We start from the raw sequence: 12,565 nt of genomic DNA, 5'->3' as shown, positions 1-12,565 counted from the left end.
AAGAAACCTGGTAAGAACGAGAGGACTTTATCACTTTATCTATATCAAATTAGAATAAGTCTGAACGTCATAAAGAATCTCCGACTTGTTGGGACGAGGGGGATTTGTTGCATTTTTCTAATAATAAAGTAATCGGAATTGCGGTACAAATAAACGCATAACAGTCTTATTTTATTAGTGAAAATATAAAAATAAAAATTTGATTTCTGGAAATGCTATAAGGCCATTACAAATATTTTTTAAAGTTTTTGTCCCTCGAATGCTGGGCAACTGAAGGAGTGGAGGGGGGGGGGGGGTGGACGAAAAACAAAGATTTTTTCAATTACGCAAAATAAATTTGATTTTTAGGAATTTTTACTTAAAGTTTAATCGTGAAACTCTAATCTATTCTTGCTGATCATATATGTTATTATTTTTCATGCAAAAACCTTCCAAAATAGAGTCAAATTAGAAATAAAATTCTGGCGATTTTCGGAAATTACATGATTTGTACTTCCACTTTTGTTTCGTGCTAGAAGCGTTGACACTCCGTAAACTCTTTTTTCGAGATCTTTAGACTGTAAAAAAAACCCACAAGTAATAGATGCATACACCAAATTTTGTACTCAAGTTTAACAATTTTTTTTGCCTCCCGATTTTTGGAGCTAATTAAATAATTTGTTTAACTTTAACTGGTTTTACTGCAACAACTATTTTACCTGACGTCAACAAAAATAAATAAATAAATAAAGTAACCGGTAAACTACCAAACAGAAAGTTTAATGGCCTAGAACAGCGGTTCCCAAACTTTTCTGAAGTGGTGAATGATTCTCTGGGTTAAAACTATCTAATAAAAAAAATCTGGTTCGCGAACCCGCTGGGGAAATTCCTAATATTATTCTGCAGCGAATTAAATTTTTAATAAACCCCCATTTGGGAAACGTTGGCCTAGAAGAATGCTATTGAACAGAATTAGGATCAGATGTACGATTCGGAAGACATCACCGGTACAAATTCCAGAATACAGTAGACTCTCGGAAAAGTTAACTCTCTAAAAAGTTAATTGTTCAGAAAAGTTAAGCGAATATCAGCTCTCATGCTACGCTCTAAAAAGTTAATTTTTACCTTAACTTTTCTGAGAGTTTGAATTTATTGGTTGTCCAAGCGTTCGTGCACACACGTGTGTTTACCTTCTATCTTTATTTCTCATTTTTCGGTTTATTGTCTCCTTTCCACAGTCATACAGAGTCGCATCATAACTGGAATTAAATTAAACTCTTGTACCGGATAGTTGCAACAATAGTATTGAACTAAATGCTAGTTACACATAGTTACTTCAGAATTATTGATAACATACTGGAAAAGCACAAACTCAGATTGAATTTTAAATGCAAAAGAAGGAAAAGCAAGAAACTAAAAATAAGCGCGAACATTATCAAAACTTAGCCGCAGAAAAAACAAAATTAAACTAGTGTAACCGGCTATTTTAAACTTACTGAAAGGAACTAAGTATTATTTCATAAAGATCTTGCTATATATTTCTTTTCATTACAATTTCAAAATACATAAAAATATGTATCCTATATCCCGGAGTGCATTTTTCGCTACTGTATTTATCATTTTCAATGATTTTCAGGACACTCAGAAAAGTTAATATTTCGGAAAAGTTAATCGACCCATTCCCCAATCGATTAACTTTTCCGAGAGTTTACTGTATAAGGAACTTGAACATAGAAGCACCTCGAATCATAATCATAAAGTGTTCAAGACATCATTGACCACATCTGAACATGTTCGATAATGTTCCAGATACCTCTACCGGGATCAGTTTATAAATTGAACTAAAATACAACATGCGGCATTTCTTAATACTTCAAATTCATTTATCGTTATATAAAGTGTTCAGGATCACATTGGGTTCTGAGAGCGTTCAGGATACACCCAGGAAAGCGACCAGCGACCAATGCAAGAATTGCAGGTGTTTTTTTTATGAAAACTCAGGAGATTTTCTAAGTCATTCATAAACCTTTTTTTGTATGTGCTATAATTTTCGAGTTATATTTTTTATTTAAACAAAGGCGTGCTATTAGATAGCAAACTATCGTTCCAGCAGCATATTTCATATGTAATCGGGAAAGCCTCTAGAAATCTAGGTTTCATGTTCCGGATCGCTAAGGATTTCAGTAACATCCATTGTCTAAAGTCTGTATACTGTTCGCTGGTGTGTTCATCTCTCGAGTATTACTGCCAAATTTGGAATCCACATTACCAAAATGGAGTTGATCGTATCGAGGCAGTACAGCGGAGGTTTTGTGCGCTTTGCTCTTCGATGTCTTCCAAGGAGGGATCCATTCCGGTTACCCTCCTACGTAAGTCGTTGCCATCAATTTGGATAGATTAGTTGCCCAGAGTGCCCAGCACTCCTTTACCTTTAGCAGGGCGACAAGGGTACCCGGGTACCCAAAATTGTTATTGTTATAACATCAACCATTTTAAACCGATTTTGATGGAATAGGTGTCATTTGATTCGTTAATTTATCTAGTTTTGAATTATTTGGCCATTAAAAGACATACGGGGCCCGAAAATCCGGATTTCCGACAGAGTGTCCGAATAAAGACATCAAATAAAATCCACAATTATAAGACTTCTCAGAAAAGGCTTAAGTAAATGCAAAGCCTAAATTGCAGCCACAACGAATCGCCCAAGTCTTGATTGTTTAGCCAACTAAATGCGACTGATGCACCGAATTGTTCAGACAATTCGTCGCATCGGCCGCATAGTGTATCGCTGCCGAGATGGTATATTGCGTCAGGCATGTTCTGCTGCTGGGATAAGCGATATTCTGTATCAGGGGCTTTCAACCAACACAAAGTAAACATAGTTTAAATAAAATAGGAGTAACTTTAAATTGCAATAGAACTATTTTTCGTGGAATTGTTGTATCAAAATAAAAAAAAAAATTAAAAGCATGTTTATAAAATAGAAAATCAATCAATATCATTACATAAATTTTCGTCGGACAACTTTGAAATACCACTTGTAAACAGTGCCATTAACGTAAAAGCTATCAAATACACATGCATGATAAGCATCAATCCGCACTTTTCAGTCTATGTTAGCTCTTGTACAACGCTTAGGACAATCGTTGATTTATTGTCCAATGATTGAGCAGTCAAGTTTTAATACTTTAAAAACTATAAATAATTTATTATTTTGCTTGAAAAGATTGACAAATAGTGCATCGACGAATATCATTAGCTATGTACAGCATGATATAGTAATATAATTATTTTAAACGCTAATTAGTGAAACATGTTTCTTATCTGGAATGCTAACGAAATTCAGGATTATATGCAGTATTGTACATGGCAATGTTTAACTTAAATTTTTGTTTTTAAACTTGTATTATGGAATAATGTTGTTATAAGAAATAATCCAATCAAATTGATCAAAGTGAATAATTCGTGCGTTTTGATAGGAATTGGGTGTATCGTATATGTATTCTGGAATTGGCGTTTTATTGGTCACTGTCCAAACATTGGAATCGTCCAATCATTGGCAAAATACCCTATGTATTTGTGCAGTAGAAATCCTGTTAAAATCAATACATAGAGAACGGAAGCGTATTTTCGGTCTACTTCCTTTTCTTTCGCTAAATAGATATTTTGGTGAGAAGCAAATTTAATATGTTAATACTATTTTCGTAAAAATGTAAGTATTCTGTGTTTTTTTTATTAAAAGAACATCAAAATCACTTGTTTCTCCTGTCAAATTGACGCTGACGGATGCGTTCATGCAGCATTCTATTTGATCCTTAAGGTTCAAACACGCGTCATTGATATTTGGGATTTCAAAATCAGTATTTATGGTCAAGATAATAGTTAGGTTCATGGAAGTGTTCTCATTTCATTCTTTCCATCTAACAGAATTTAATAAACAAAGTCGTAGCGTGACATTGTGGCGCCCTTGGCGGAAACCCCATTTGGCGCCCCATTATTTCTTAAATCAGTGCTCGTTCCAAGTTAATCACTTTTTCGTATTCGCCCCTTATCTAATACACTTAACGTATGTATTGAAAAAATGAACTGATTTCGGATGGCGTTGAAAAAAAATACGAAAGATAATCGATAATCCAATGAAACAAATTTGTTTTAAATCCTATAAAGCCTTCTATAAAAATGCTTCGACACCCTGACAGGTGGCTTTACAGCTGTTCACCGAAATCTTCGCTATGGTCGATCAAAAGATAGACGTCGGCATATTAATCAACTCTTTCGTGGCCTTGGCGATCAGGTCTTTCTCCGTTTTGGCCACAAAATTATTGAAGTAAATGCTCCGTTTGAGTTTCACCCTAAATTCTACTATTGATCATAGTTGATCGTCGGTACAACCTTTATCTTTGGCCGGTTCATCTCCACTTGTGATCTCTTGGATTGATGGGCCAAGGCCAGGTCCGGCCAAAAGACCGATACGATATTTTGACGTACGACTACGTAGGATAGAGGAGATTAGAGAGCAATTTTGAGGTGGGCGTAAGAGGGGGGACTCCTATACAAATGAAACAGAAATTTCTTCAAAACTCGAGAACTAATCATGCAACTTGGCATGTGTGGGTTTTTAGAAGCATGAATTTATTTTATGATGGTTTGAGACCCCTCACCCCTGTGATACGAGGATAAGGACTCTCATACAAATAAAACAGAATTTTTTCGTAAATGCCATATTTTCTGCTATGTAACAAGTGGTGAGCTGTGAAAGTAAACTGGTAAAACCTTCTCGGAACAAGAGACAGTGAATCGACGCCGCTAACTTACGTGCCTGTTGCCATTCAGGCCAAATAAAAAGGGCATTCGAATGGCACGTCATATTTGCGATGAACGTGCTTTGGCTTTAATGTTATTTGTAACCAATGATCCTTTTAAAGGCCACAAGCGAGTTGAAGTAAGATTATTGAAACATGTCAAGCTACGCATAATCATATTTAATACAATAATCTGTGGGCTGGTCATTCATTACTATTTCAACCTTTATGATGCACACAAGTGATTTTTAAAAGAAATGTCTATGTCTCAATGGTTGAGGCGTTGTACTTATGAACAACGGAATGGAGGGGGCTCCACGTATTTTCAAAGCCATCATTGCATTCAATGAAAAATTGAATCTGAATATTTCGCTCTTCTCTTTTAAACATTTACTTAAACAATAATTCTTATAAACATACATATGCCAGAAATGCAATTTACATTAGTCTTTGATCTGATGATCTAATATAGTCCTACGTCACCCTTTCGTACAACCCTTAGGCCTGTATACCTTGTAGTTTTTTATTGAAGGTGGCAATTACTGTAGGTACTTCATACTGTATTTTCGTATCTCCTCGTTCACCGTAAACCCTGAACGAAATAACAGCGGCTTAAACAACCTCAAAAAGAACAAAAATTTAAAATTTTCGAAATTTCATTTAAATAAACGTCAAAACAGGGTATCGAACAGTGTCTCAGAGCAATGTAGCTATATTGTATAGATGAGATATTTTATGACGAACAACTTTGCCCAAGAAAGTAAGGACGTATCTTCTAATCTCGCTGAGATAATTACCATTTTATTAAGGCGGAACAAAACACATTTCTGTAATTTTCATAATTCTGGAAATGGAAATAATTCTGCATCCCTAGTGTCAAACTTTTGTATATTAGCAATCTTAATGCTTATAAAACGTATATTAGCATTGTTGATGCATAGAAGCATTAACGTAAATCAGCATTAAAGAAAGCAATATATGCGCATATAACGTAACAATATAAAGCATTTAGTCAATTGCAATAAAACGAGCCGTAAGTGTTGATAAACGGCTTGTACTTGACTTTTTATTTTGCTATTCTACGGCCACTATTTGTGCCCTCTTCCACCTAATGGATGCCGTCTTTTTCTACCCTATTGGTAATGCAGGACTATTATCAATGATAGAGGGAATACCGCGGACCCCTGTTCGTTTGGCCGTTTTTAATCTGAACACTTTTTAATTTGAACCCCGCTGGTTTGCACGATGTGCAAATTAAAAATGGTTCAAATGTCATTCTCAACATGGCATCATTTACCTTCGCAGACAATGCACATAAACACGATTTGTTTGTACTGATCTAGCGTGTTTAATCCTAGTTTAATCAGTTTCACATTTCGTTTTCCTACGATTACGATACTTCGATTGGAGAATAACATATTCGCTGCTTGCAACTACCAACTCACCCCGGTGGCAACTTTGACGTTTGCGAACAAAATAGGTGAAGCCAATATATCTGGATCACTGGATCACTTTTATACGTATCGGATCACTAGTGTGCGTGTAAAAGAGCGATTCACACGATATTTCTGCAGCGCCACACGTGATTTTCGCTGCATTATCATTTATTTCTTGTCCTAAAGGCAACGTTTTCTGTTAGTTGACAGTAAATTATTTTATTCATGTAAAATTCTTCACTTCTACGTGATTATGTTTTGTTGGCTTGTTCGCATCACTTCACTGCCGTGTGAATGCTGCGTATTAAAAGCAAAACCTGTAGCGCCACCTCATTTGGTGTCGGTTTCAGGAAACATAGTAGATGCCCGGGGGTTGTACCAACTAAACGAGACTAAATCAAACCACCAAAACAATAAGAAAGAGCAGGGGGCCAGTTCATACAAGTTTCAGCATATTTAGGGTTGCTAGTTGTTCAAATTAAAAACGAACGTCGTTAGTTTGCATGAGGAATCGTTCAAACGAACGGGGGTCCACTGTATCACCAAGGTTTAAATACGACTAATTTCAACTCACTCAATCACGTCCGCTTTGGTTTAGGTAGCAAAGATGCAAGGAAACCAATCAGGTTGCATGACTATCTCCCGGTTCGAGCTCATGTCTAGGTGGTAACGTTATTCAGCATTTCAAAAAAATGGTTCTGTTTATCCTGCTCCCCTTGAGATGCTGCAAAAAAAAAATCGCTTGCTTTTTAGTTTTTTAAATCCCGACCGAATCTATTTTTATTTTCCATAACAAGCAAACGATATGCCGTCGATACTTTCTCGATACGTCGATAATGTAGACAAAGTGACGTTTCGATTAACAAACACTAATAATGTTTATTGAATGCTTGTGGCGTAGCATTTTATTAACCCGCTATTTCGCCTTTTTAGCATTATGTGAGTTCTACAGAAGTATATAAAGAAAAGTATAAGGGTACCGCCAGACTAAACGCGACAGCGACGCGACGCGGACTTCGCTCACATTCGTTTAAATACGCAGCACTTTTTCGCCGGAAGCACGAATGTGAGCGAAATCGTGTCGCGTGCAGTCTGTACGGGGCCTTAGCTTTTAATCATAGTGCTGTATGCTTATACCGTGTACCCCCGTGGGTATGACCTTCTTTAATCTGAACATTTTTAATCTGTACCCCGGTGGTATGAATGCGTTCACATTAAAAACCGACCAAGCGTCACACACAATTGACATTAAAGTTGACCGGTAAATTAAAAAAAAGTAAAAAATCTTAATGCGTTTCCTCTTGCTCCGGAGCTTTGGCAATACAGCTCACATGCAATCTACCTCTCTCCAGCACTCAAAGTAGACCATTTTAGTCGAAACTCCTGAGCCAATTACGTCTTCTACAAACCGAACCTTTAGAATTCGCGTATGTTTGAAATGTTTTCAAAACGTTTGTTTTCGTCAAATCAAAACAATAAGTTCATAGGGTGCGCGTCTTGCGCGTATGTGAAAATGAATAGAGTTACCAAATATTCAGATTAAAAATGAACTCGCTCAATCTGAACGAGCTGTTTTTCCTATTAGCGGGGGTTGAGTGTACAATGTTGTGAATGGACTAGTGTTTACCCAAGGAACAATTTTTGCTTATTAAACGTTTACCCGACAGCTTTTATTCAGCACATGCTGTATAGCTGCTTTTCAAGTATGTCTAAACACCTCTGTTCAATGCTTATACAGTTGGTTTTGGAGAATTTAAGCAGCACAGTGCTGAATATGGGCGTGGAAGATGCGTTTGTATGACTGTTAAGCAACGTATAGTAAAATGTTTATTCAGTACGTATAGATATGTTTATTAAACTTCTGCTGATGACACTGAAGCTACGTTTATTCCACAGCAGTTCAACTTTTAGACAAGCAAAAAGAAAAAAATATGCAGGAAGTATTTTTTTTTTTATTTTGTGGGTTTCGCTATTTTCATGGCCATTTTTGTATGCATATATTATAATTTAATAAGAGACTTTAGTAGAAAATCATTGGTTGACTCTAAATTGATCAAGCCTGCCAAATACTTTTTTTATTCACCCGGGTTCGAACTTACATCCTATCGGTCGGAAGCCGTCAACGAACACATCTGAGATAATCTGACATATGACAGGCGCCGAGTTTTCAGCCGATGTAGATTTACCAGCTTAAGTTTGTCAAGTGTGGAACAAAAATGGGCTAAAATACATTTAAGCGCTGAAGAGTAGTTTCTTAAATCATGTTTGGCATCTGCTGTACAAGATTACTTTAGAAGTATTTATTCCGCACATGTTAAACATTTAATAAACTATTTGTACTGAAATAATAAAGCATTTCGCTTGTACCACCAGAAACGCAGAAACATAACACAGTCGCAACGCAGAGGACTTTTTTCTTTTGAATATTGACCGCTTACCGTGTGCTAGTGAATAAAATTAACTGGAAACTAGAAATCCAGAATGTTCGGTTAGCGATTGTTCATTTAGTTAGCAGTGATGTGACTAGCAGCAGCAGTGATTAGTTAGCAGCAGGAGTGATTCGTGTTAGTACCGCAGAGAAGGAGTACTTTTGTCACCCCGTCATTAGTTTACGCAGATAGTCCTGAGCTTCCAGAAAACAAAAAAGAGCAGCGGATGGCACGAGAAGCAGTGGTGTTTTCGCGCACCGGCAGCGGGAGCAGTGGTGGTATCGCCACTATGCCACCCGATCATAACAATTCTGGCGGCTTTAGCCCGACGGAATTCATCTCGCTGAGCAAATCCATTGTGAGTAACTCGTAAAGCGTCAAGCAGCCGGCTGCCTTTGGATATAAGTTTGTTAAAGTTAAATTTCGGTACGACGAGGGACAACGACACGCCGAGGGAAAAGATACACACCGTACAGACAACACTTAAAAGGATTTCCACGACCAGCAAAGATTTGCGGCGGCTAAAAGTGGTTATGCAAATGTTTTCTATTCTTAATGTACCAAAAAAAAAAAAATAAGAATAAAGTGTACCTAACATAAATTTAAAGCATAAATTATAAAGTGTAAAGTATAAAGTGTCATTCAAGTTATTGGTGTTATTGGCTGCCATCAAGCACCTTTTATTCCACACCTGCTCTTGGTGGTGCTACTGATACGTTTGTACGACGATTATTCGACACATATTCCACAATTCCTCTTAGCAATGCAGCTGATGCATTTGGGCAACTTTCATTCCACTCTTATTCCACACTCGCTCTCAGCAATGCTGCTGATAAGTTTGCGCAACGCTCATTCCACACTTATTCCACTTTTATTCCACACCTTCTCGCAGTAATGCTGCGCAACATTTATTCCACTGTTATTCCACACTTGCTTTCAGCAATGCTGCAAATTCGTTTGTACAACATTTATTCCACTGTTATTCCACTTTTATTCTGCACTTGCTCTCAGCAATGCTGCTGATACATTTGCGCAACGCTCATTCCACACTTATTCCACTATTATTCCACATTTGATCTCCGTAATGCTGCTGTTACGTTTGCGCAATGCTCATTCCACTCTTATTCCACTTTTACTCCACAATTGTCCTTGACTGGCACGTTTGCACAACGTCTATTCGACATGCATTTTCATGGTAGCTTTTAAGCTACCATTATTCCACACCTGCTGTTAGCCGTACTGCCGATACGTTTGCATAACGTTTATTCGACTCTTATTCCGCATTTATATAACAACGTATAGATGTTGATTAGAAGCTAGAAAAAATATAGGTTATGACGTCTAAACAACAGACAATTCAGCAAATTCGCTTATTCAGCACCGAATGCTATCAAACAACTCTTATTCCACAGCTGCTTGTTTAGGTGCTGCCGTTTTGTTCCTTGGGTAGTGCTTACTGGTTACTTGGGTAGAGCTATGTTGGACGTATTTTCATCACCTTCCTCACCCAGTAAACCATTTGGTTTGTATATCTCGATTGCAACTGAGGTAAACGAAATCATATCTGAACGAAAAAGTTGTATTTCACGCCATATAAGAACATATATGTACCAAAGTGGAGGCGATATACGTGCGAAAATTTTGACAACTATTTGTAATTCTATTTTGCGCAGTTTTTATAACACGCAACTTAATACTCCTGAATATATGATTAAGATATAATCAAATATTGCAATTGTCTATCCTGCTTTATAATTCACAGTCATGAATTGTATATGAAGACACGCACGACTGCAAAACAATTTATTGTTCACTTCGATTTGACATACTCTAATCATTATACAATTCCAATGTGAAATTGACATGAAAACGATTTAATGTGAACTTTCTATTACGATTTTGTGTTATCTGGGCATTTAATACCCTTGAGAATAGAAACTGGTTTTGAAATCCCAAAAAGAATGACGCATGTTAGAACCTTCAAGCACACTCAGCGCCGTAGCGTGCGGTTGCCGCAAGCTCTTAGGGGTGCCAAAAAGGGCCTACATTTCAGTATTAGCATTAGTTCAGCATTAGCAATAATGTAGGCAATAAAAACTATACAAATTTTGGTGATTTTTCATGCCTTTTGATCAGTTGATTTGCATGCAGCAGCCATGCTGAAAACAGTCAAATAACTACGCTCGATGCTTCGTTCGTACTTCCAGCTCCACCCCGTAGCGAAGAAGTTGGACATGATCAAGCACTTCGTATCCGCCGAATAGAGCAATCTAACATCTTCTCCCGCGAGAAAGGCGAAAGTACAGTATGGATGCCAATCCAACTCTCCCAACGTCCGCCAACTGCGATCAATAGTAAATTTTAGGGTGAAGCTCAAACACCACGGAGCATCTACTTCAATAATTTTGTGGCTAACGGAGAAGGACCTGGAGTGACATTGCGATTCTCGTTTCGAGTGATTTTGGTTCGTTTCGACCACGTTAAACAAATGGGCGAAACGAACCAAAATCACTCGAAACGAGAATCGCAATGTTATCCCTGATCGCCAGGGCCACGAAAGAGTTGAACAATATGCCATGTCTATTTTTTGATCGACCACAACGAAGATTCCGGTGCACAGCTGTAAGGCCACCTGGCAGGGCGTCTAAGCATTTTTATAGAAGGCTTAATAAACGAAGGTTTTAAAACAAACGGGGGACTAATACTATAATAACACAAACTCTACACATCCGCATTCTATACACTCAAAAAAAAACGACATGTCAAGTTCACGTGAAAGCATACGTAATTCTCATCCATCACACTTTTCATGTAACATTCACATGAATTATTGGTAACTCGCACTCATACTATCTAGTTTTTTTTTTTTTTGTATGGGCTTATCACATTGACCACAACATTATTGATCTATTGTAATGTTGCCCGGGTGTATGCTGTATTCTGCACTGCATTTCTGTGCTTTATCGTTATTGAGTAAACGATAAGCTTATATTTTTTTTATGCGTGCTTATGTGTTGAGGGTTTTACCCATGCTTCGATGCATGTCCTACTATACCAAACCTGTTTCGCCTCGTTATAGTTAGCACTGGTGAGTCCTCCTGAGGTTCAAAACCATTACCTCATTAGGTCCTCATACCAGCATACTAACCATAAGAAGCGTCTTCGGGATAATGTAGAACTCAGCATGAAGGAAGGGTAATGAGGGGCCAGAGAATAAACCCATGCTAAAGTCACTTTGACATCGAATGGCCTGATTCTACTAAGATTAGAACCCACGACCATTCGCTTGTCAAAGCAGACTCGGTAACCTTGCGGCTACAGAGCCCCCCGGTTTACGTGCGATCCCGGTAAATTTTATCAACTTTCCCAAACTAGTACATGAAGTTCATGTACTTCATGTAAGTTGTTTACATGATTTGTCACGTGGATGCGCGGATGCGGGTCGATTTTTTGAGTGAGAGATTGCTGACATTTATCTTACGCACACTTCGCTGCGTATACGTATACGCGATTTGTATTCATCGAGAATTTTTTTCCATAGCGTAATCGTTTCCCGATGCACACAAACCACCAATACACATTAGCAAATCTTCCCAAGGAACATTTTTGTTGTATAGCAGCTTATCAAGCGCTTGTTCCATTGGATATAGCTATACAATAGTTGAATAAACTACACTCAAACAAAAATGTTTGTTGGGTTATACTCCACTCTATTTTCCAGCTTACCTATATACACTTAATTTGTTTTGCCAAACTCAATAACCTTCTCGGCAAAAGTTACGTTTACTGATCACTCGGTAAATGAAAATGATTTCGAACTGTCAAAATATACAAACAGGGCCGGTGCTAGCCAATTTGTCGCTCCACTCAAATCCTCAAAATGGCACCCCCAAAATTTAGTCGTAAAAGTAAGGTAGAT

Source organism: Sabethes cyaneus, chromosome 2, assembly GCF_943734655.1.
Source record: "Sabethes cyaneus chromosome 2, idSabCyanKW18_F2, whole genome shotgun sequence".
In the NCBI taxonomy this organism is placed as follows: Eukaryota; Metazoa; Arthropoda; class Insecta; order Diptera; family Culicidae; genus Sabethes; species Sabethes cyaneus.
This window is presented reverse-complemented; position numbering follows the sequence as displayed.